Source organism: Vicugna pacos, chromosome 20 (assembly GCF_048564905.1).
Source record: "Vicugna pacos chromosome 20, VicPac4, whole genome shotgun sequence".
NCBI classification, from domain to species: domain Eukaryota; kingdom Metazoa; phylum Chordata; class Mammalia; order Artiodactyla; family Camelidae; genus Vicugna; species Vicugna pacos.
In genome coordinates, this window is record NC_133006.1 from 41666152 (window position 1) to 41689152 (window position 23001).

The 23001-nt window shown below is 49.9% G+C and overlaps 2 long non-coding RNA genes across 17 annotated transcripts in view; one reads left to right on the top strand and one right to left on the bottom strand.

Annotated features, from left to right (window-relative positions):
• The window catches only part of LOC107033044 (uncharacterized), an 81366-nt gene that overhangs the window by 47038 nt on the left and 11327 nt on the right, over positions 1 to 23001 (bottom strand). For 2 of the 16 annotated variants that reach the window (XR_012062489.1, XR_012062490.1), the window contains one exon: positions 19883 to 20159. The exons of 10 other annotated variants lie outside the window; for them this stretch is intronic. This is a non-coding gene — a long non-coding RNA (uncharacterized lncRNA). Of the gene's footprint in view, positions 1 to 19882; positions 20160 to 21893; positions 22217 to 23001 lie in introns of those variants that run through there. 4 more of the 16 variants (XR_012062482.1, XR_012062471.1, XR_012062484.1 and 1 more) reach the window with 3 other exon arrangements.
• On the top strand, positions 785 to 20000 carry LOC140687846 (uncharacterized). The gene is made up of 2 exons (XR_012062493.1): positions 785 to 1035; positions 19164 to 20000. It is a non-coding gene; the product is annotated as an uncharacterized lncRNA (long non-coding RNA).

Genomic DNA, 23001 nt, shown 5'->3' on the forward strand with positions numbered 1-23001 from the left:
GGAAAAAGCACTTGTCCTTAGGTGATGTCAAGGTTCACAGGCTCCACTCTGACGAGAGGGCTGTGCTGCTCCCACCAAACTGCTCTTGTTACGGAAATGACAGGCCAGCCAAGAAACAAGCACCACTCGGAGGGTTGGAGTACTCAGAGTTATTACGCCGGCGGGCTCAGAGGGGCTTCTGCTCCGAAGCTCTGAGCACCTCCAAGATGTGTGCATGAGGTTTTATAGGGTTAACTACAAGCTTGGGGTATTTGGCCAATAGGCATGGAACCGCTTTAGCAACATCATTATCACAAAAGTAGAGGCAGGGAGGCAGGAAACCAACATTTCAAGGCCAGATATGTCTCTTTGAAAATCCAGCTGGCTAGCAAAAAAAACATGAACAGGGAATCAGCAAACCAACAATAATTAACTCAGATTTACAAATTAGCCCAGCAGACCTCAGATCAGTAATCCGACACTTGTTACACTTAGATTTGTGAGTTAGCTTGTTAGCCCAGCTGGGCTTTTCCTTCACACTCTGTCCTTCCCGCAGCACTCCAGCGGCCCACCCAGCAGGCTGGGGACCAGGACGGGCAGCAGCCGGACGGGTCAGGCCTCACTGTCTGAGCCCCCTGGACCATTTGAGGCCTGAAGCAGGTGAGGAGGATAAAGTTCATAAATCAAAATTCTATTTGTGAAAAACAAAAAACTCTACTTGTTAGGGCATCATAGTAGTGTTAACCTAAAACCATAAAACAGCCAGTTGTTTTTACCAGCGTATCGGGTTTACACGGGAGCAGCGAAGAGTATCAACTTGGGGCCATGCAACTATGGTGGACCACATGCAAGTCTGGTAGAGCCAGGGAGGGGAACTTTTTCGTAGAGGAGAAGAGGGAGTTGGGAGGGGCTGTTATAAACGACAAGATCATTGGAGGAAACTGGGAGTTTGAAGTATCGTGGCTTTTCATTGGCTGAGCTGTTGCCAGGTGAGGCGAAATCTTCCCTCTTCCTGCTGGGTGGCAAGGCAGGGTCACTTCCTGCAGGAGATGCAAGGTAAGTCTCTTCCTGGTGGGATGTGTTGACATGGAGTGACACATGCACGAGAGCGCCCTTTCTGGCCTCCAGACGTCAGTTTAGTGAGCTTTCCCTTTATTAATTTTAACAGTCGTCCACTGGAACAGGCCTCAAATAGGCTCTAAACCTGTTAACACTCAAGATTCCAAGTCCTAATCTTAGATTTTAACATAATTGACTCCGCCTCTCTTTGATTCCTCCTCTTGCTTCTTCCTTCAACTGCCTTTTCTGCACTTCTGTTCTGTTTAAGTTTCTTATATCCCACCTCTTTCATTACCTTCTCATTATTTGACTGTTGTGGGGATGTTTCCACGGTGATGCCAAGACACATCTGCATAGAGATTTGGCTACAAGAAACTTCTAGGTTCTTAGCATGCCGTCAAAGTCTGGCTCATCCACCTGTGGGATCCAAAAGTCCAAAGGTGGCTGGGTATCCGTCTTCTGTCTCCTGCACCTGTGTATTTTATAGCTGAAGGAAAGTCGAATCAACCAGAGATAAGCACTTAGCAACACGTGAGTCAGGAGCAGGACTCCTTGAAAATATTCCTTTCACTGTCATGAATCTGCCTGCCCTTCACATCCATGAGGGCTTCAAGTCTAGAACCTTGGGACTGGCATGTAGGGACGGTCCTGGGAGTGACCCTGGGTGGTGCTACTCAAACGTCCTCCAACCCAATGTCTGAGAAGACACACGGTGGAGGGACCCACCCCAAGGAGGGGCTGCTAAATGAGACTACTTTGTGGGACCCGTCCTTGCCAACCTTTCTGACCAGCCACGATTCTGCTAGAAGAGCTGGACTTCTTGATCAGGGGTGAGAGCCTGCCCCTCACCCAGCGACCCTCGTTGTGACGACGGGGGCAAAAAGAGAGAGAGAAAGAATACCAGAACTCCTTCACGTAGCTGTATTTATCGAGGGCCAATTAGACACCGGGCACTGTACAGGGGGGGCAGAGCTGTGAGACGTGAGGGGGGGCAGAGCAGAAAGTCAGTGACATCACAGCATCATCAGAAAAAAAATAACAGTGACATCAAAGCATCATCAGAACCCAGGGGTAAAGGAAGGGCACCCACTGAGCAGGGCACCACTGCCCTGCGTGTGTCCACGGGGCCCCAGGGAAACAGGAGACACCCAGGTATTACAAGGCAGTGGGTGAGCACAATTAACAGAGGTGGGAACAGAGCCGTGAGAACACAGAGAAGTTTCCTCCCGTCCTCTGGGGAGAGAGCCAGAAAGGAAGGGGCTTTGGATGTATTTATTTATTTATTTCGCTCTTCTCAGGGTTTATTTCCAGCCCCGCCCCTCTGAGGCTAGCCATGCCCTTTCTGTGGCATGACTCCACCCTCCGAGGCTGGCTGTGCCCCCAGGCCTGCACCTTGCAGGTGCAACCTTACGTTACATGGCCTGTTTGTGACGGCAGTGGGCTCCTGTCCAGTCCACACCCGCGCTGGCAGTTCCACGTGGTCTTGGGAAGTATGACCCACGAGCCACAGGTGGAGCCACACGTGTAGCCAGTGACACTGAAACCTGAGGAGCAGGTGGCCAAGTTCCCCCTGGAGGGGACACTCCGGCAATCCAAGCCAAGATTCCTTATTACCTCAAGAATTAGGGTCTATGTACAACAGCCAAGACACAGAAACAACCCAAATGTCCACCAACAGATGACTAGATAAAGAAGATGTGGTAAATATGTACAATGGAATACTATTCAGCCATAAAAAAAGAATAAAATAATGTCATTTGCAGCAACATGGATGGACCTGAAGATCATCATTCTAAGTGAAGTGGGCCAAAAAGAGAAAGAAAAATGCCATATGGCATCACTCATATGCAGAATCTAAAAAGAAAAAATAAGGACACAAATGAAGTCCTTATTATTTATAACTTTTACATGATTGATTTCTTGAGAATGTGCAAGCACATTTGACTGTCCTTCATGATTGAATTACTGCATTCTGTTGATTCTTACTTTGTGGTTGGCTTTATTCCTTTGATAACTATGTAAGTTTAAAAAGCTAAAGTTCTAAACTGTTCTTAGAAATGATGATCAGTACACATGTGTAAACTAAAAACAATATGTGCAGCATATTGTCTATAAATATCTACATGAAATATAATGTGTATGTGCAGTCAAACTGTAATAATTCTACCTAATAAAACTGAAAAAGGAAAAAAAAGGATTAGGGAGCTGGTGACATCCTGGATCTCACATTGATGGCTTCATCCACGGGGCTCCGTGACTTGCCACACAACAGCAGCCCCAGGACCAGGAGGAGGAGAAGGGAGGAAGCCTCCATCCTGCAGGACTCAGCAGACCAAATCCTGCTTCGTTGCTAATGGTGACTCCTGGTGGCCACATGGAGCCCCAGGGGTGGGTAGGGGTCGCTGAGTCAGACCGCGGAGCAGGTGGCAAGTTGCACCGTCCGGTTGATCAACCGCGCAGAGGTCTCAGGTAGATCCAAACCATTGCTTCCACTTAATGTAACTGCTCGTGGTCATCCAGAAATGAAGCAGTTGCAGGCAAGGAACAGAGTTTAAAGATGAAAATGTGCAGAGAAATATGGTCTAAAAAGTATTTAACTCCCAGGTCTCTGCCACCGCCTTTCAATTATCTCAGAAGGAATCCCTTGCTCCTTAATTACAGCTCTTTGGAGCCCACAGGGCTTTCAGAAATAATCACATCATGTGGTGGGAACCAGGAGCCCTTCTTTCGGGTGAAAGTGTAATTTCAAGCGCTGGGGACAGGGAGAGGAGCCCGGGCAACTGCGTCCCATCCCGGCAGGGCCTGTGGCTGTCGGGAAGCCACTGGCTCCCCACAGAGGAATCCAGGGGCAATCAGCCCGAGAGAGCGATGCCAAGCACTCAGTGATTCTGATGTGCGTAACACCGAGAACGCTGTGCTGAGAGCCTCAAAGCAGAAGAAGAAACTGAAAGTTCTTTAGCTGAAAATCTGAAAACCACTGTGGGAAGACGGACTAAATGGAGTGGTAACGCCACCAAACTTTGCAGGAAAAAAAAAAAAAGGAGGGAGGTTAGAAAAAACGTGAAGTTAGCTTTGGAAACATGTATGTAGTAAGTAAAATTCCCGTGTCTGCATCACAAGAATAATGTTTATTGTAGATGAACAACGACGCAGCCACCGACACAAAGCAGTTAGCAGAGAAGCTGCAGGAGGTCCTGCAGGTCTCCCGCCCGATTTGGAATCATAGCTCCTGCTTCTGGTCCTCGGTGGAGTCCGACTGAGCTCTGCTCCGGGCGCAGAGGGGTCAGGTGCCAGAGCCCAGAAAGAACAGAGCTGGAAACAGAACCCAGGCAGAGCTGGCGTTCCGAAAGAAAGCATTGCAGCTCTCTCAAAGCTGGACCAAGGACCGGACCAGGAGACTCTTCTTGACCCTGAACTTTTCTCACCCTCGTTGTACCAGGCCCCTCCCCGACAGCCGCGCCCCTTCCTGTAAGTGTGTGGTCACCTCCCTGTCTCACAGCTGCCGCCTGTACTGCTGCAACGTGCAGTACAACAGGAATACAAAGGGTTAAGAATTCTGCGCCGGGCTCTCTTCCTGGTTTTGCTCACTCTGGACTTCAGATGCTTAACTAGGACCGTCCGCATAGCGTCCAGATATTTACATACACTATTTACAGCAGTGTTGCTTAAAAAAAAAAGACTTTAAGAAGACTCCAAAAGCATTAGTTGAGAATGACTACACTCAGACTGCAGAAGAATGACATTCAAATCATGACGTGATTATAAAGGATGAACAGTGGGCTCTGAGGTCAATTTCTAATTCCTCCAAGAAACCAGGGATAAGGAGGCGGAGCCTTCCCTGGGGCCGCACGAAATCCCGAAGTGGGGTGCAGGAGGGGAAGGTGAGGAGGGGCGTGCGAGCCTCAAAGTCCGCGGAGTGAGATGAGCGCAGTAAATCACGGTCGGCGCCTGCTTCTGCTCGCTCTGTGAAACCGCAGCTTTTTCTTCGCGACACACAATGAAGACCCAAGGAGGACCCCAGGGGAGCTCCGCGTGGAGGACTACCAGTCACCCACACTCACCTCCTTCTCCTGCTTTATCTTCTCATGATAGCTGTGTGTCACCTACCCACGTCCCAGACCACCGGCTGAAGGGAGATGCAGGTCATCTTCAGCAGGTCTAAAGTCACAGCAGAGAACGGGTGCTGCCGAGGGCCAGGGCAGGAACCAGGGGGGCAAACCACGAGGGCAGAGGCCGGGAGCATCAACAGGAAGGCCAGCGGACGAGAGCCGCAGCAGAGGGCAAGGTGAGGCCTCGGGGGCCTGTGCTCGGGTCAGCCTCCTCTGTGACACGGGGGCGAGGCCACCGGCTTCCAGAAGCTGAGGAGGGGAAAGCGGTAATCTGCAAAGAATGTTTAGAATACGCCGTCTATACCATCTATCTAAAGGTTTCCAACAAACGAAAACCCGTGTCATTGTTTATGGATACCAAGCGGCCGGACGTGGGCCGGAATGCTGATGACGCCTGGAACTGGGTGGGGAGGGAGGGTCCAAGAAGGAAGGGATCCGTAAGGCTTCTTAGAAGGATTCGCTTCTAAGCAGAAATGGCGAAATCTTCACATACCTTTAAGCCATCAGAGGACCTTGGAAGTGCCTGTTAGATTTCTGTGCTCCTGGGGAGGTGTGAAGTCATTCACAATTTAAAACGTTTTTTTAGAAAGTGTCACTAAGTCAGAAGCAGCAGCTGTGAAGGCCCAGGAGGCGGCAGCCCGGGGTCTCTCCCATGGATTTCCCACGCCAGGTCGTCCTCACCCTCGGGGACGTAACCGTCACTGAGACAGTCCTTGATACGCATGTCCCAAACCTTCCCACAGATCATTCTTTTTCCCCAGACGCTATTGGTTTCTATCAGGTTGATTTGTTAAGCTCGGAACAAGCCAACCTTCTGACGTACCGTATCATTTCATTAATAACCAAATTGGGGGGGGGGATAAATTAGGTGTTTGGGATTAACAGACACACACTACTGCATATAAAATAGATAAACAACAAGGACCTACTGTAGAGCACAGAGAACTAAATTCAATTTCTTGTAATAACATATAATGGAAAAGAATCTGGAAAGGAAATACATACGTATGTGTATGTATAACTGAATCACTCTGCTGCACACCTGAAACTAACATTGTAAATCAGCTAGACCTCAATAAAAAAATAAAATTTTAAAAATAAATAATGGAATGATCATAGCTAATATAACTCCTCTAGGCAATTACTGTATTGATATTTACATATATGCAAAGTTATATATAATCATATGACGTTTTGTTTTATAATTGCACCTATAAATTATATTCACATGATCATATTTATACTTCGTACTTTAAAATACTTTGTATGCTATACTTTCATGTACAGAATTAGATGTGTGTGTGTAATTATTGTAACTACTCTTGCTCCTGTTTTATAGACAAGTAGACTGGTGCTGGGGCGTGACAGAGCTTGGTCAGGGCCTCACGAGCACTAGGGGGCAGAGATGCATTTAGGCCCAAGTCTGTCTTGCTCTGAAGCCCCTTCTCTGCCCGGAACTGCTCTACGGGACACAGCGTCCACAGAGAAGAGCACAGTTCCAACCAGAGACCTCCAGCTTTTATCACTTTATGTTTTTGATTTTGCGGGTGTGTACTGGAGGGGAAAGACAATAATTTTCAGAAGAGAGATGAAGAGATCACAGGGTGTGTCTCAGTTTCAGTTGAGAACAGTGTCCACTGGTGTCTTCATCAGCGGGCGGCATCCTCTGGTAAAATGAGCAAACAGCTGCTCCCGTGGGGGTCACTCTGGGCCTCGGGGCTAGACTCAGGTTCCCACCACAGGCCTTCCCCCAACACCAGGAACGTTCACTGTCAGTTCCTGCCCTAACCCTCCCTCCTTTCCCTCTGTGACCCCATTTGCTCCCCTGGCTGCTCAGGGCTTCTCCAGGCTCTGGACAGTTCTCACCCCACGTGGTCCCAGTCACCGTGTAGCCCCTTGGATGCTGCCACAGCGCTGCCCTGGTACCCACGCCTGCCAGCTGTCTTGTAGGTGGTGTTAACTCCATTTATGCCTCCTCCTGCCTTTTGTTATCTTGAATTTTAATTCTAGATACATTTTAAACTTGACAAGGCATAACCGCCATTGCTTCGTACAGGCACGGCTGTGCGTGTTTTAAACACTTGTGCCCTTCCCAGCACCCTGCAGTCTCCCTGCATCTGGCGCCTCTGTCTGGAGTCATCTCCTTCTGCCTGAAGAACCCCCTGTAGTGTTTCTTCTTAGTGCCGGCCGGTGACAGATTATCTCGATTTACAAGCCTCCTTCTATGTTTTAAGGATGTTCTTGCTGAGTAGATGAAGGGGCCAGAGACGCACTCTCCCTGCAGCCCGAGGAGCTGCAGAGTCACGTAACAAGAGGCACACAGGCCAGGAAGAGTGACGAATCGGCCTCTGCTTCAATCAGTGGGGTCTTTTCTGTGGGATTTTAAAAAAGTCGTCTCTACCACTGATTTCCTGGGATTTTAGGAGTGAAATAGTATGTTCCAGGTCCCACTGTCTGTATTACTTTTTCCCTGAGAGATTTTCATCTCCCAAGTTTTTAAATGATACATTCCGAATATGAAGTTCTATCTATGTTAGTTTTCAAGTCTTGTGTAACGAATTACCCCAAATTACCAGCTTAAAACAACACACATTTATTTCTGTGGGTCATGAGTCTGGGTTTAAGTGGGTCCTCCGCTCAGGCTGTTGGCCTGCAGACAAGAAGTGTGTGTCTACATGAAATCCAAGAAGAAAAATTCACAGATGAAGTGTTAGAACAAGGAAATAAATTTAGTAACACTGAAGACCATAAAGTCAATATGCAAAAACTAACTTCTACATAGCACCATAAAAGAAAAGTAAAATGACAGTTTAGAAATACCATATAAATAACAGCAGAGAAAAATAACATGTACAATAAACCTAACAGAAGATTTATAAGACCCCTACACAGAAAACTGGAAGACATCTTAGAGGAAGAAAATGTTATAACCCAAGTAAATAAAGAGCTATTCTGTGTTCATGACTTGAAAGAAGGATATTGTAAATATGTCATTTTCACCGATTGAACTTTAGATGCAATATGATTCAAATAAAAACCCCAGCAGAATTTTGTGGTTCTGGTTTGGTTTGGTTTAGTGTGGAAAGAGACAACCTGATTCTAAATACATATGGAAATGGAAGAGCCTAGAATTGCCAAGGCAACCTTAAAAACAGAACATTGTGAAAAAGCAAGTCATCAAAAGAAAGAAAATATTTGCAACTGTATATCTGATGAAGACTCATATCCAGAATAAAGTGAACTGTGACAAACCAATAAGAAAACGACAGATAATAGAAAACAGGCAAAAACTCAAGTGGGCACTCCAAGAAGGAAGACATGTAAGTGACTGAAGACGTTTAATGTCATTAAATTTGTCACGAAGTGTATGCAAATTAAAGCCACAATGAAACACCAATCCATGCCCATTAGAATGGCTCAGATTAACCCTGACAATGCCAAGTACTGGTAAAAATGCGGAACAACTAAAGCTGTTCATGAGAAGGTGTGCTGGAGCATTTATTTTGGAACACGGGTCACACCTGCTCAAGGTGGAAAAACATATCCTCTAAGACCCATAAATTCCCTTCCTACACATCTGCCCTAAACAAATGCACACACACGTGCAGCCAACCGCAGGATGCTGAGGTTCACAGAAGCATTACTTGTCCAACAAGAACTCACAGACGCAGAAACAAACTCATGGTTACGGAGGGGGCAGGGGTGGGAAGGGATAAACTGGGAGTCTGAGGTTTGCAGATACACACTACTATATATAAAATAGATAAACAACAAGTTTACACTGTGTAGCACAGGGCACTATGTTCAACATCTTGTAGTGACCTCTAATGAAAAAGAACATGAAAGCAAGTCTATGTGTGTATATGGATGACTGAACTATTATGCTGTACGCCAGAAATTGACACAACATTGTAAACTGACTGTACTTCAATAAAAAGATAAATAAAAATAAAATTAAAAATAATATAAAATAAAGCAATGCTAGTTAGACCACTGGGAAAAAAAACAGAGAATTGAAATGAATTTCTTGACATATTCTCTATTATCACCAATTAAGGATCTTTGTGAATAAACATTTTTTATAAAGAAAAAAAAAAAGAAAGGGAAAGGCAGGTCATCCAGGAAAGCGGGACTAGCACACAGGAAAAAGACAAAGGGACTTGCATAGGCGAGCGCAGAGGGCCAGGACGGCAGCCACTCGGGCCCAGAGGCCAGCGGGCACAGGGAGGAGGAACACGGAGGCCTCCAGGAGGGGGTCTTTGGGGGCAGGGGAGGAACCTGTAGATTACTTGATGTGAATCACCTTGAGGACAATCGCACTGTGAGCTATGAGACGTTGAGGAGTGTGCAGAGAATTGAAAACCAAGGACCCAGGTGACTGCTACCTTTGGAGGAAGGACAAATGACCGTGGTGTTGTGCAGCTTCCAGCTGTGAAGATTGCCTGTGCACATGTACTAACCTTCTGAATAACGTTCTTGCCAAATTAGGGTGATGGGGGGGGAGGAGCTTCAGAGACAAAGACGTTGCCGGAAAGATGAACCACGGGTTGCCACAACAGCCAGTCAACGGGTGGCGTCTGCGCTTTGGAAATAACTCGATATGCAAGAGCCAGAATAGGCCGGTAAAAGTACTGAAAGTGATCTCTTCCGAGTGAGAATCTGGAGGGAGCCGGGGAGGCAGAGACAGGCAACTAGAACCATTTGGCTGCTTTAAGAGACCCTATGCTGGTATTGCTCTGATGAAATAAAAACTGAGCGATTGAACGAAGAATGAATGAAATGAGAAAAAAGTCTAAAAGAACATACACCAAAATGCTGCGTGGTCTCTAAGTCCTGTGGTGTGATACATTGCCATTTTTCTCTTCCACTTTGCTCCTCCGATTTTTCTACCATGGACATTTTCTCTTTTTTTAAAACGCTTTGGGTTGTTTCGGTTTGTTTTCTGGTGGGGGGAAGATATAGTTAGGTTTATTTATTTTGATGGAGGTACTGTGGATTGAACCCAGGACCTCGTGCATGCTAAGCACATGCTCTATCTACCACTGAGCTACACCCCCCAACCCCTGCCACGGTGGACGTTTCCTAGCCATAAAAAGGTACAGTGAACTCTTAGGCAGAATATTTGATCTACTTGTCTGTCTCACCCCCAGGAACTCCCAAGGGAGCCATAGCAGGTTACTTGGTGACAGGATCGGCGGAGCTCAGAAAGCCAGCAGGCGCTGGGCAAAGGTGACGCTGCTGGGCCGGGAGAGAGCCCAGGTGGTCCCAGCCTCATCGTAACTAACTACAGTTGCAAGGACCCCATTTCCAAATACGGTCACTTTCTGAGGTCCTGGAAGTAGGGACTCCAACCTGTAACACAGCCCAGGATTGAGATGGATGACAGGGTGTCTGGGCTCAGCCTCAGCTGGGGGTGGGGCACAGCAGGGCTCCAATTTCAATGCTCCAGACACACTAGGAGAATGGAGGAAGGAATGGCGGCCCCCACTGGGTTTCGGATGTGGCCTGAGCACATGGCACAAAGGAGTCACTGTCGCCATCACCATCGCAGTTGCCATCACCATCGCAGCCTACAAGGGCTGAGCACTTCCGGAGTGTGCTGTTGTACAGGATCGGACACGGTGAATCCTCCACTCAGACCGGTGGGGCAGGTTTGAGCGTTATCCCCCTTCCGTAAAGGAGGACACTGCAGCTCAGAGAGGGGAGCAGTTTTGTCCAAGCTTCCAGCCATCAATGAAATAACGGACGCTGCACTCAGTCCGCAGACTCCGAAGTCCGCGCTCACCTTCCCACGTTCCCCCTGCTGACCCTGCTGAGCACGGGGCTGCCTGGGTCTCCAGTGGGAGAAGAAGAGGTGGGTCCAGTGGGAACCGCGTGGCACTGGTGTGCTTTCCGCCGCGGGCGTGCGGGTGGGGAGTTAGGGCGTGCTGCTGTGTGTGCTCCCCAGTGGGGAGGGCGCCTGAGCAGGGAGCACGGAGAGCTGGGTTCTAGGTGGCTCTGTCCTCGGGCTGCAAGTGTCACTCATCTGTCTGTCTGTCAGTGGCCTCACCCATGAAACAAAACCCATCAAATGATTTAACATTTCCCTCTTGCCCTAAAATTCTATCGTTTCTATAAAGAATATAATTCAAACATTCTCCCTGCTGTCTCCTGAAGCACAGTTTGTAAATGTGCACATTTACATGACTGCACATTTGCACATAAAACAGGAGTTCCTCCGTCACTTGCTGTTGGCTTTGGGGATGGGTGGGCTTGGGTGGAAGGCCATCTGCATTCACCTCGAACAATTCATCCGGGGCCTTCACTTCACGGTTGGGGGTGGAGGTAGAAGGACTGACTGGCCGTTTAGCATTCGTACAGCATTCGTCATCCAGAAGAAAAACGCCATATACACGTAAGAGCGGTGGCAGCCTGGAAACAACCTTGTCTCCCTCGCTCCTTCAGAACCTGCCAGCAAACTCCCTCTTTGTACAAACGCTGTCATGCTGTGGTGAAAGAATTTCAAAGAGAAGCCATGGGAACATCTCCCACCCTTTCCCCTGCTATTCACCACCGTTCCCAAAAAAACATGTCTTTATGTCTGATGTGCTCAGACCTTGAGAACTCTGGGCAGAATCTGACCACGTTTTTCCACTTGGAAGTTGGCTCAGCCGGCAGCCTTCGGGCAGAAACTCCCCATGCAGGAAGGGCAGATTTCTTCTCCCACAAGCTCTGCTCTGTCCTGAGGTCTGTCCTGAGGTCCCCTCGACCCTCCCAGGGGAGAGGAGAACCCAGGCGATACGTGGGCAGGGAGCTGGAGGTGGGGGCAGCTCTGCACCTGGGTGGCTACGAGCACACCGGTAAGGAACCAGCACCGATGAATGTCAAGACGTCAGACAGCCCCTCAGCAGTTCCGAGAGGGTGGGGATGGCACGGCCAAGGGAACAGGAGGCAGAATGGCCCAAACAGCTCTGAAAAGGAAGAACCCAGTTAGAAGGCCCTGATTTCAAGACGTATTATGGATCTACAGTATGTAAGATGCTGTAGTTTTAGTGTAAAGATGCAGAAATCGATGAACAGAAGAGACTAGAAACAGACCAACACAGATGCGGTGAACTGAGTTTTGACAACAGTATCACGGCAATTCAAGGGGGAAAGAATGATCTCAACAAATGGTCCTAGAACAATTAGGTGTCCCGGGCAGAAAAATCAACCTGGACCCTTACCCAACACCACAGACAAAAGTTAAGAGAAATGCAAACATTGTAAACTGATTATACTTCAGTAAAAAAAAAAAATTAAGAGAAATGGATCAAACACCTAAATGTAAGAGTTAAAACTAAAACTTCTAGAAGAAAGCAGAAGAGAAAATCCTACTGACTTTGGTTTTGGCCAAGATTTCTTAAACACGAAACAAAAAGCACAAAGTGCAAAAGAAAAAGCAAATAAATTTGACTTTGTCAAAATTAAACTTTTGCTCTTCAAAAGGAAATGAAAAAAGAAATTTCAAAAAGACATAGTGAGAAAACATACAAAACACAGATGCAACAAATTCCAACAAAGACTCTTACAACTTAGTAAGAATTCATCTGAACCAGTAAAAACATACCCTAAAGGTTTGAACGCACACTTCATCAGAGGTCCACTGCTAACAAGCGTGCGCGAGACACTGACCATCCAAAGTCACCGGCGGGCAGATGTGCGTCAGAGTCACCCTCGGGGACTGCCGCACTCCCACCAGAATGAATAACGTCTAAGGCCGACCACACCATGTGCTGGCGAGACACGCGGCGCAACCAGACCTCCTAACGCTGCCCACTGTCCGTGAGAATGTGAAGTGGTACAGCCACTTTGGAAAACAGTTTTTTCTTGAAAGATTAAACACACACATACCGTACAAGCCAACCATTCAACTCCTAGGTGTTTACCCAAGAGAAGTGAAAGTGTACATACAGAGGAACGTAAGTGCACAAATACGCATGAATGTCACAGCAGTTTCATTGGTAGTAACAGCCCAAACTGAAAACAGCCCAAATGTCCACCAACAGGTGATCGGGACACCTGTGCAATAAATGCTGCTCACCAGTAACAAGGGGTTGAAGCACTGACACAGGCAGAAACATGGCTGAATCTCAAAACTCACAGTGCTGAGTGGAACAAACCAGACAGAGCACACACGGTGTGCTTCCATTTGTGTGAAATTCTAGAAAAATACAGACTCAACTACAGGGGCAGAAGACAGCTCAGCGGCTTGGTGGCCTGTCCCAGGGGCTCGCCCGAGACCTGGGTCACGGCTGCCCTCGGGCGCCCCACTTTCCTGCAGCCCTTCTGCTCCCCTGCAAAGTCTCAGTAAGCACACAGGCAAGAGACGAGCTTGTGCTTGATTTAGACAGTAATTGTGAAACACCCCCTTCCTTGCACTAGGAACAAGTTCCGTGGGCTTCCTCCGGCCGGCCGGGGGCACTGCCCCTTCTCGGCGGACGCGGCGAGGCGCCTGCCCCTCAGAGCCACCCCGTCCGGGTTTGGCAGGGCTGGAGCCGGGGGCTGCCTGCTGTCGCAGCCGCATGAGGCGGGTCCCCCGACTCAGACCCAGGCGCCAGCCCCCGGTGAGCCCCGCCAGGGCTTCTGCCGAGACTTTACAGCCAGCCTTGCCGACTTCTTTCAAGGGGCGTTCATCCTCCGGCATTTCCCCCGACTTTTTAGGACTTAGCCCAGCCCCACGCTTTGTTCATTCAGGGCGGGATCCGCGCGAGACCTTCCCGGCTGTTTCACTTCCCTCCCTGCTGCGCCGGCCTGGGCGCCGGCCAGCCCGCTGAGGGCCGTCACCCCAGCGCGGACCACGCAGCCTTCCCGGCCTCCGGCTCCCCCCACCTCCCAGAAGGCCAGCCTGGCTCTATATTTAAAAGCCACTTCATCAGAACACCTCGTCTTATCTCCCCTCCAAATCTCTCTTGGCAGGAAGAGAACTGAGGCAACGACCCAGAGCCCGGTAGGCATCCGGCGGCCCGGGAGTGCGGGGGGAGACAGAGGGCAGGTCAGCGTCTGCTAGCCTCACTTTGCCCATTAAGGTCCTTTCCAGAAAACCTCTCCAGAAGGGGAGAAACCTTTTCTGTGTTTCAGAACGGCAAGCGCCTGCAAAGGAACAAGAGAGTGGGCGTGGCGTTCTGCCTGGGTGAACGTGACCCCTGAAGACCTGTTCAGCTCTGCGCTTTCGGATGGAAGTGCCTCCGATGACCTGCGGTTTCCTGACACACTCAGTGCCTCTGAGAGGCGTGGGATGGGAGAGCCAAGTGCAAGGACAGAGGCGACACTGGCCTTGAAAACTGGACTGAACTTTGCTCCCACCATGAGGATCAGAGTCCACGCTTTTGTTGAATTTTGTCAGCAACTGGGACTCAGGGCTGAGCCCCAACTCTGGGCACAGATGCTCGTCCACAGACGCCTGGGAAAATCTCCAAATGAGGACTGATGGAAGTCTAATTTTCCCCGGACCACACCAGCCTTGGGACATTCAAGGATGCGGATGACAGCCCACGAGGGTTTGGCCCCAGGAGATACCCAGATCCCCAGCTCTCCTCCTCACCCCCTCCTTATGTGCTCCAGACGTTTCTCCTTTTAGCTGTTTCTGCTTCTCACTTTTCCGAGGTTTCATCACCATCCCTTGGGACCTGCTGGGCCTCAGCTGTCCCTCAGGTTCAGGATGGTTGCCTCAAGTGATTACAGGTCTTTCAGTCACTGAGTGTCTGGCTGGTCCTTAAGAAGTTCCCACACAGGCTGGCCCCCTCGTGGCTCAACAGTCTCTTTACATTTTCAGCTTGGACATAAGAAGTCAAAACTCCAGTCTCCAGAGAGTGGTCATTTGCTAGCAAACGAGTAAGCACAAAATCCAAGGCTGCACCACAGAGAAACAGGCTGAGGTCCAGGACTGAGTCAGCAGCACGCAGTGCTGACCCGGACGAGGCCGATGTGGTCACCTGAAGCCAAGGGCGGGCTGAGATGTGTGGTGACAAGGCCCAGAAGAGGCAATGGCAGGTAGGGGGCTCCTCCTGGGTGGCCGGTGCTCGGAACTAAGCGTCTGACCTTGATGGGCTGTAAGGAGCCAGCCTGCGTGTGACTGTAGCCTCCAAGGTGGCTTTGACAGCTGAGACTGACACACCCACCTGCTCAGAAACGTCAAGCACTGCTGGAGCCACAACACCCACGGTGCACGGGAAGACATTCTTCCAGCAGGCAGCCCACTTTTCGGTCCTCCTGTCCCCAGTGACCCCCGGCCAGTGAGGGTCTCAGAGATGAGGGCACTGCATGTGCCAGGGCTCTTTTGCTTATCAATTATTTACTAAATAATTAAGAATGTATCGGGGAGTACTTGAATGCATCATGGGATCCAGGGAAGGCGTGACCAGCAGGCTGTAAGAAAGACAGGGCTGATTAGAGCCAGCATCCGGGTGTCCCCGGCCCTCCCCCACTGTCTGTGCCTCCCTTTGGTAGCCCCATGCTCCCCCCACGGCCGTGAAGCTTCTCCTCAGGGCAAGAAACAGGGGTGTCATCCTGCTGCTCTGACCTCCAGGAAGAGACTTTCTCCCAGGGACAATTCAAATGTTCCAGACGGGGGAGGACTCTCAGGGTGCCCTCCTTGACTTGCAGTCAAGGAGATGGGGCTCCACTCAGGCCACCCATGACAGCAGGACTCAGGCGGGGCAGGGAGGGGCACTCCGTGAACACAGCAGCACCCGGAGAGCCCCAGAGCTGACGCCATTCCAGGAGGAAGGGAGGCGTCCCCTAACACCGACCGCCACCCAAGTCCAGAAAGCCTTTCCCCTTTGCCCTCAGGGCTCAGCTTCAGGAAACTCCCTCTGACCACCTGTCTGGATGGCGAGCCCTGCACACGTGCTCCCGGCAGAACATCTCTGCCTATTCCGAGTTCCTGGTCACCTGCCTGGCCCCTCCCCAGACGGTGCTCTCCTACAGAATGCAGCCGTGGCCACATCTCTGCATCTCTGATACCTAACCAGGCTTTCCATAAAAACATGAAATAACACAGCAAAGGAACATTGACAAATAAGGGCTAATACAGCGGCAACAGGAGAGAGGCTGCAGACCCACCGGAGCCCTTCAGGGGATGCTGAGGGCGGAATTGTATGCCAGCGCAGAGCAACTGCGGGGGCTGCATAAGTCATCGAGAAAGGGCTGAACCCTGCTCAGGTTGGGCTGCTTAAAGCGGACAGTGTATACATTGTTCAAAGATTCTAATTAAAAATGGTGGGAAGTATCTATTCCTGGGAAACTGCGCCTCCCCGACTGCTCTGTTTATTCTTAGCGAAGGGATCTAACAAGCGCGTATCACATGCCAATCACCAGGCAGAGGTGGTGCTGGGCATCAGGGCCATGAAAGCCATTCGCGGCCCACTGAGACCAACCGAGGAGAGAGGGTTCTCGGCCAGGCTCGGGGATCTGGAATCTTCCGGGAGCTGCACTGCAGAGGGTTGAAGTGGGGTTGATTTGGGTTCTCTTGGTTGCAAGCCCGGAATCTGACTCTGGCCAACTCAAGTTAAATGAGAGCATATGAGAAAGACTCTGCAGAGAGACTCGGGAAAGGCAGGGACAGAGCAGACCCAAGGGTCCAGGGTCCAGCCAGCAAGGACTTACGGACCATCAGTCAGAGCTTGAGGGCTGGGTACAGAAGCTTTCAGCATTTCTTGCCCTTCCTTGTGGCACATCAGTGCCATTTCCAAACCCTGAGGTGAGGACCCAGGGGCCCAGGCACACCCGTCTTCTCGTCAGCAGCACCATCTGAGTTGTTTGCCCCCAGGACCTGCAGTCAGCAGCTGCTGCCCCACATCCTGCATGGCCTCCGGAACCTGTCACTTTGTGGAGCAGAAGGAAAGGGGGGAAAGGCTGGGCAGCCCACCTCAGGCTCTCAGTGCCCCTTCTCCACCCTCTGTGCCCACCTCAGTCCACCTGTGAGAGTCAGGGCTTCCAACTAGGCTGCATTTCACTCCAGAAAATGGTAGGGAGAGACAGTACCAGAAAGTTCTGATCCCCCCAGACCACCGACAAGGGCCCCTCCCCCACTCATCAGCATGTAACCAGCACCTACTGGGACGTGGCCATATGGAACAACAGAGAGAGATTAACACGACACAGCCACGGCCCCACGGAGCCAGAAGTTCACGGTCCTTTCCCTTTATTCTCCCACATAACGGGAAACATCACACAGACATCAGAATTGCAATCACTTTTTAAAATCCTTTCAGACACCACCCAGAAAAAGCTAGACAACCAACTGGGGACCAACTTCCACAGCCCCTAGCCTTCAGATGGCTATACCCAGGGGTATAAAGGAATTTAAGTGCTCAAGAACCAGAGGCATATTTTTTTAGATAAATACAGCAGCGTTTTTAGAGACTGCTGTTAAATTCATCTTCTGTCTAGTCCCTGAATTGCTGACAAAGCTTTTAGGTTCTTGAAAGTGGTAATTTAATATCTTATGGTGCTGGTTTTAAACATGCATAAGAATTCTTGAAGAAAAAAATGATTGTTAGTTTTGGTCAAGACAGAGCATTAGGAGAGGACTGCAGGCTTCCTGTTGGAAAGACGGATGTGGATCAAAAACTAGGTGTTCACAGACTGTACCGCTGGGCGGTCGTATTCATGCCGCCGCCACTAGGTGGCAGCAGAGGGACTTCTGCGACGTCTGTCCGCAGGCTTTGGTCACAAAAGCACCGACCTTTATTCTGGTCTCAGCGACCGTGCTGCTTCTGCTCCTGGCATCAGGTGTGTCATGCCACCATGGCATCTAGTGGTATCGAAAACAATTACCCCACAGTGTAGAACTGGTTAGAATACATCGTGTTAAATACCCGGGTAGGAATTTCAGGGCAGCAGAGTTTGTTAGACCCCAGGTGTCCCTTGATCCACTTGCATGGCCTCCCCTTGGCGTTCCTGGAAGGCAGAGACACCCCCGCTTTAGAGCGGTTCATTTTCTGAATGTGCATTTCCCCCACTGTCCCAGGCACCCTCGGGCCTGATCTGGGCTCACGTGTTCCTTCTCTCTTCTCAGATGGCCTTTGTACAGCCAGGTATCTGTCCCCACTTGCTGGCCTTGTCCCGAGAGGCCGTACTCAGAGAACGTGACACCGTTAGGGATGCGGTAGATCCCGCCTGGAGGATGGGTATCAGATTGAAGACACCAAGGTCCTTTCTCAGCCTGGGATTCATCACTCACACAAACACTGGGCATTTACGACAAACATACGCTCCACAGTGCCCCGGAGTGAGCGCTCCCCGGGGTGGGCCCCCGCGGGGCGCTCAGGCAAGCAGCAGCCACAGTTCACACCACGAGCCTTGGGCAGAAGCTGCTACTTCAGCCGTTTCTCTCCCCTCCATCCCTGCAGCCACCCCTCCTCCAAGGCCTGGAATTCACACTGAGGTGTGTGCTTACTTCATCCAGGTCGGCCTCCTTCCCCTTCCCGAAAGCTACAGCAGGCCAAGACCAGGTCTGTCTGCGCCCAGAGCTTCATCTCCAGGGTGTGCACACAACAGGCGACCCACAGTTGAATGAGTGACCACGTGAGCATCCGTCTCGGCCCCATCGCTCTTCAAGGGTGAAGCCACGTGCAGGCCTGCACGTCCTGCTGCCCAGTTCTCAGCCCGCAGCTGGCCCCCCTTTCTGCGCCTCTCCTTGTCTCTCACAGGAGAGCCTGGGGCACCAGGTGACCCGTTCTCTGAGCAGGGCACAACCATTAAAAGAATGACACAGCCATTGCAAACAGGACATAAATTGGTTAGCACCAAGACGGCGGGAGATCCCACTCCCGTGGGCCTCGAGGCCCAGGATGGCAGGAGGCTTGACCTCAGCAGACTCTGAGCTTCATTTTACGCTCACTGTAGTACATTAGCTGCTAAATGACACCCCATTTTGGTAACTAGGTCCCCTGGGTGGGGTTCAATGTCACTGACTCTACAGTGTCTGTGTAGCAGGATGACTGGGCAAACGCTCTCCTAGATGAATAACCTCTTATCTTTCTTTTTACCGAGGTCCTAATCAGTACACAGCACAACACAAGGCATCAAGGAAAACAGGAAAGAGACACAATGCTACACATGACCCAGACGAAACGGCACGTGAGGAACTGAGACCAGGACATCACGAAGCACCATCTTCCACCCCCCAGAGCCTCACAGCCTCGTAGACATGATGCGAATTCAGGGACTGGAGGGCACGTCAGAGAAAGTACCGGGGCGATATTTCAGTGGGTGGAAACCCTGGGGCTTTGACAAGGGGGCAGGAAGGAATTTTAGGCGGAGGAGCAGTGTGCACACCAGGATGAGGGGGCTGCGCGGCTACATGACAGACATTTACTTGTCACAGCCCTGGAGACTGGAGTCCCATCAAGACCTGGCCGATCTGGTGTCTGCAGAGGACTTGCCTCCTGGTCAGACGGCCATCTTCTCACCATGTCCTTGCTTGGCAGAAGGGGGAGGAGCTTCACCCTTGAAGAACGATGGGGCCGAGACGGACGCTCACGTGGTCACTCATTCAACTGTGGGTCGCCTGTTGTGTGCACACCCTGGAGATGAAGCTCTGGGTGCAGACAGACCTGGTCTTGGCCTGTTGTAGCTTTCACGAGGGCTGCATCCTCGACCTAATCACCCCCTGAAGGCCCATCCTCCAAAGACCACTGCATCGGGGGTCAGGTTTCAACACAGGAGTCTGGGGAGGCACAGACATTTGGTCCAGAGCACCTCCTGAGAGCTCAGGAGCTATAAACATGTACTTTTTTATTCCTTCACAGCTCTGAGTACACATTTCCACACAGAAATGAAATGTGATGACTATGAGGTTAGGCCTCACTATCAAGGGTTTGAAGAACACGTGCAGAGTTTTTCTTTTGTGTGTTTCATTTTGAAAACAGGTGTCTAGACCATCAACCAAACCTGTGGCGATGATGCTGTCTCACTCCGTTAGTTCATATTTTAAAGACTGTTTTAATGCCATTTGTAGCAACATGGATGGAGCTGGAGATGGTCATTCTAAGTGATGTAAGCCAGAAAGAGAAAGAAAATTACCATATGATATCACTCATATGTGGAATTAAAATTGTAAAAAGGACAAATGAACTTATTTACAAAACAGAAACAGACTCACAGACACAGAAAACAAACTTACGGTTACCGGGGGCGGTGAGGGGGAAGGACGGGATAAATTGGGGGTTGGAGATTTGCAGATACTAATATATACATACATAATAGATAAACAACAAGTTCATACTGTAGACCACAGGGAACTAACTATATTCCATATCTTGTAATAACCTATAATGAAAAAAATATGAAAACAAATATATGTATGTATATGTATGACTGAAACATCACGCTGTGTACCAGAAATTGATGCAATACCGTAAACTGACTACACTTCAATTTTTTTTTTAAATGTACTAAAAAAATAACAAAGACTGTTTGACTAACTTCTACATGTCTCCTCCCTCTCCCTGCTTCCCCAGCCCGTCCACACACACACACACACACACACACACGTTCATGCAGAGCAGCACTCCTATTTCTTATTTAATTGAGGAAAGTCACTGGCTGAGTGATCAGTGTACTTGAACAAGGTCCTGCTCTGGCTCCAGTCATGGCAGCCGTGTCCTTGGACCAGCCCCTCCCCGCCTCTGGCTCTAACCTTCCCACCTACAGAAGGACTGAGCGCGCTCTTAGACTTCTATCACCACGTGATTTAACATCCTTCAATGCGTGCGTACGATGAACAGAGAACCGATTGAACACAGAGTAGGTTAAGCATTTTAGAAGGAACGACTCACAGCAACACTGGGCACGTGGGCCACTGTTACCTGGTATGAACAGCCAATCAGTTCATGGTGGAAGCCTAGCATTCGAGTCAAAAGGCCCAATGGGGCTCTGATCTGACCAGAAGTGCTTGGATCTTCCTACCCAATTATCTATACTGTGTGTCTGTCTCTAGTAGAGATAATCCTACGGGTGAAAAAAGAAAAACAAGATTTCCTGAAGCAACTTCCACTCTTCTAGCTGTAAATTTTACACCAGATCTGGAGGCTGGAGGCTCCATGGTTGAAAACAAACAAAATTCCTTCTCTCATGAATTCGCTCCCTTTAAGCAAGACCTGTGTATAGATGATACTAAATACATGAGTTCCCACCTAGGAACGATCACGCTGCACGTGCAGCCGTGAGTCTGAGCTTGATGTCTTCCCGCTGAATGAGCAGGTCTGGGCGGTGGTGGAACAGGCCCACCCAGACCCGGGAGCCTGGAAAGAACAACTCATCTCAAAGGAACAGAGTTCCAGGCGGAATCTGGCCCGGTAACAATGCCTCACCAGACAGGGCATAACTTTTTGTCTGTTGATAGAAACTTCTGCGGCCCCACCCACAGTAGAACTGAGTTTCAAATGATTTCTGAGCGGGGAGGGTAGAGCTCAAGTGGCAGAGCACATGCTCAGCACGCACAGGGTCCCGGGTTCCATCCCCAGCACCTCCTCTAAAAATAAATAAATAAACCTAACCCCCTCCCCCCAAAAGAAAACCTTAAAAAAATGTATTTGTGAGCACTAAGATTGACACAGGGAATATCAATGCAAACTAGTATTCTTTTTTAACTAGATAAATATTTTGGTCCAAGAGTGGCAATGAGTTAATTAAAGAGAAGAATTTCACGAAGCAACAGAGTCTGGGGAGTGCTAAAGCCAGGAGCCCAAATTGATCAAGACTAATGGAAGGGTCTGAATATTAATCTTTTCAAAGTGTCAGGTGTTATTTAATTCTGGAACTCTTAATGATGGAGGGTCCCACCAACATGAGGAGGTTCGTACCAAAGAAGATAACACAAAAGAGGCAAGAGAAGAAGTGATTTTGAGGAAGACTCAGCATCCAAGTGAGTTACACGTGGGCAGCGTGTAGGCTGGTTCCATCTCTCCGGAGGACGGTGGCAGCATGGGACTGGTTTCCAGTGCTGCTTCCCCGTGAGCCAGTCATCCGTAGCTAGAACACGGCGTAAGGAAATCAGCATGCAAGCCGCAAGGGTGTGGCTGCACGTCAGTCTCACAGACTTGCTTATGGAAAAAAAAAAAAAAACCTAAAACTCAGCCCAAACGTCAAACAATAGGATGAAAGCCTTTCAGCAATCACAAACAACAGTGGCTTCCTAAATAACTTACAGCTCAGCCACTCAATTAAAAACGGTTTGTGGGAAGAAAAGGAAGACGTCTACTTCCAGACAAGATGGAGTAAGACCAGACTTACAACTGGGAAAAACAGACAAAATACACGAACCAGTGGCTTTCAGACACTGGGTAACAGGCAGCACAGGGCAGTCACCCCAGAGAGACGGGAAGCAAAGGGACGCCTGCAGTGACCTACAGCCCCGCCCTGAGAAAGTCCCAGACCCTGGCACAGCGAGGGGGGACCAGTGGGAGCCCCGTGGTCTCTCTGAGCTGAGGGGACGGAGCTGGAGTTCAGGGAGCCCCAGGCAGCTCAAGTTCACAGGGCTGAGCAGCAAAGAGGGGAGAGAGCCGGACGATGAAACAATTCCACAGACTCCTGCCTCCCTCTTATAAGGACACTAGCAAGTCCACTGGGCCCACTGGGACACCCATAGCTTAATGGATGGAGGAGCCGACAAGTCTGAAGCTCGGTCCTGGAGCAACTCCCCACAGAGAGCCGGGCAGCACAGGGCCGCAGTCTTGGCTCCTGGGGGTGGGGGGCAGTGAGCAGTCATAGAGGGAACTGATGTCTGGTTGCCTCATTTTGATACAGGAAAACGGATGTGGGGTGGGAGGAGGGCCGAGTCCCAGGTCTTGCTTGAGCCTCTAGGACGTGCCCCACTATGTGTGGGTCC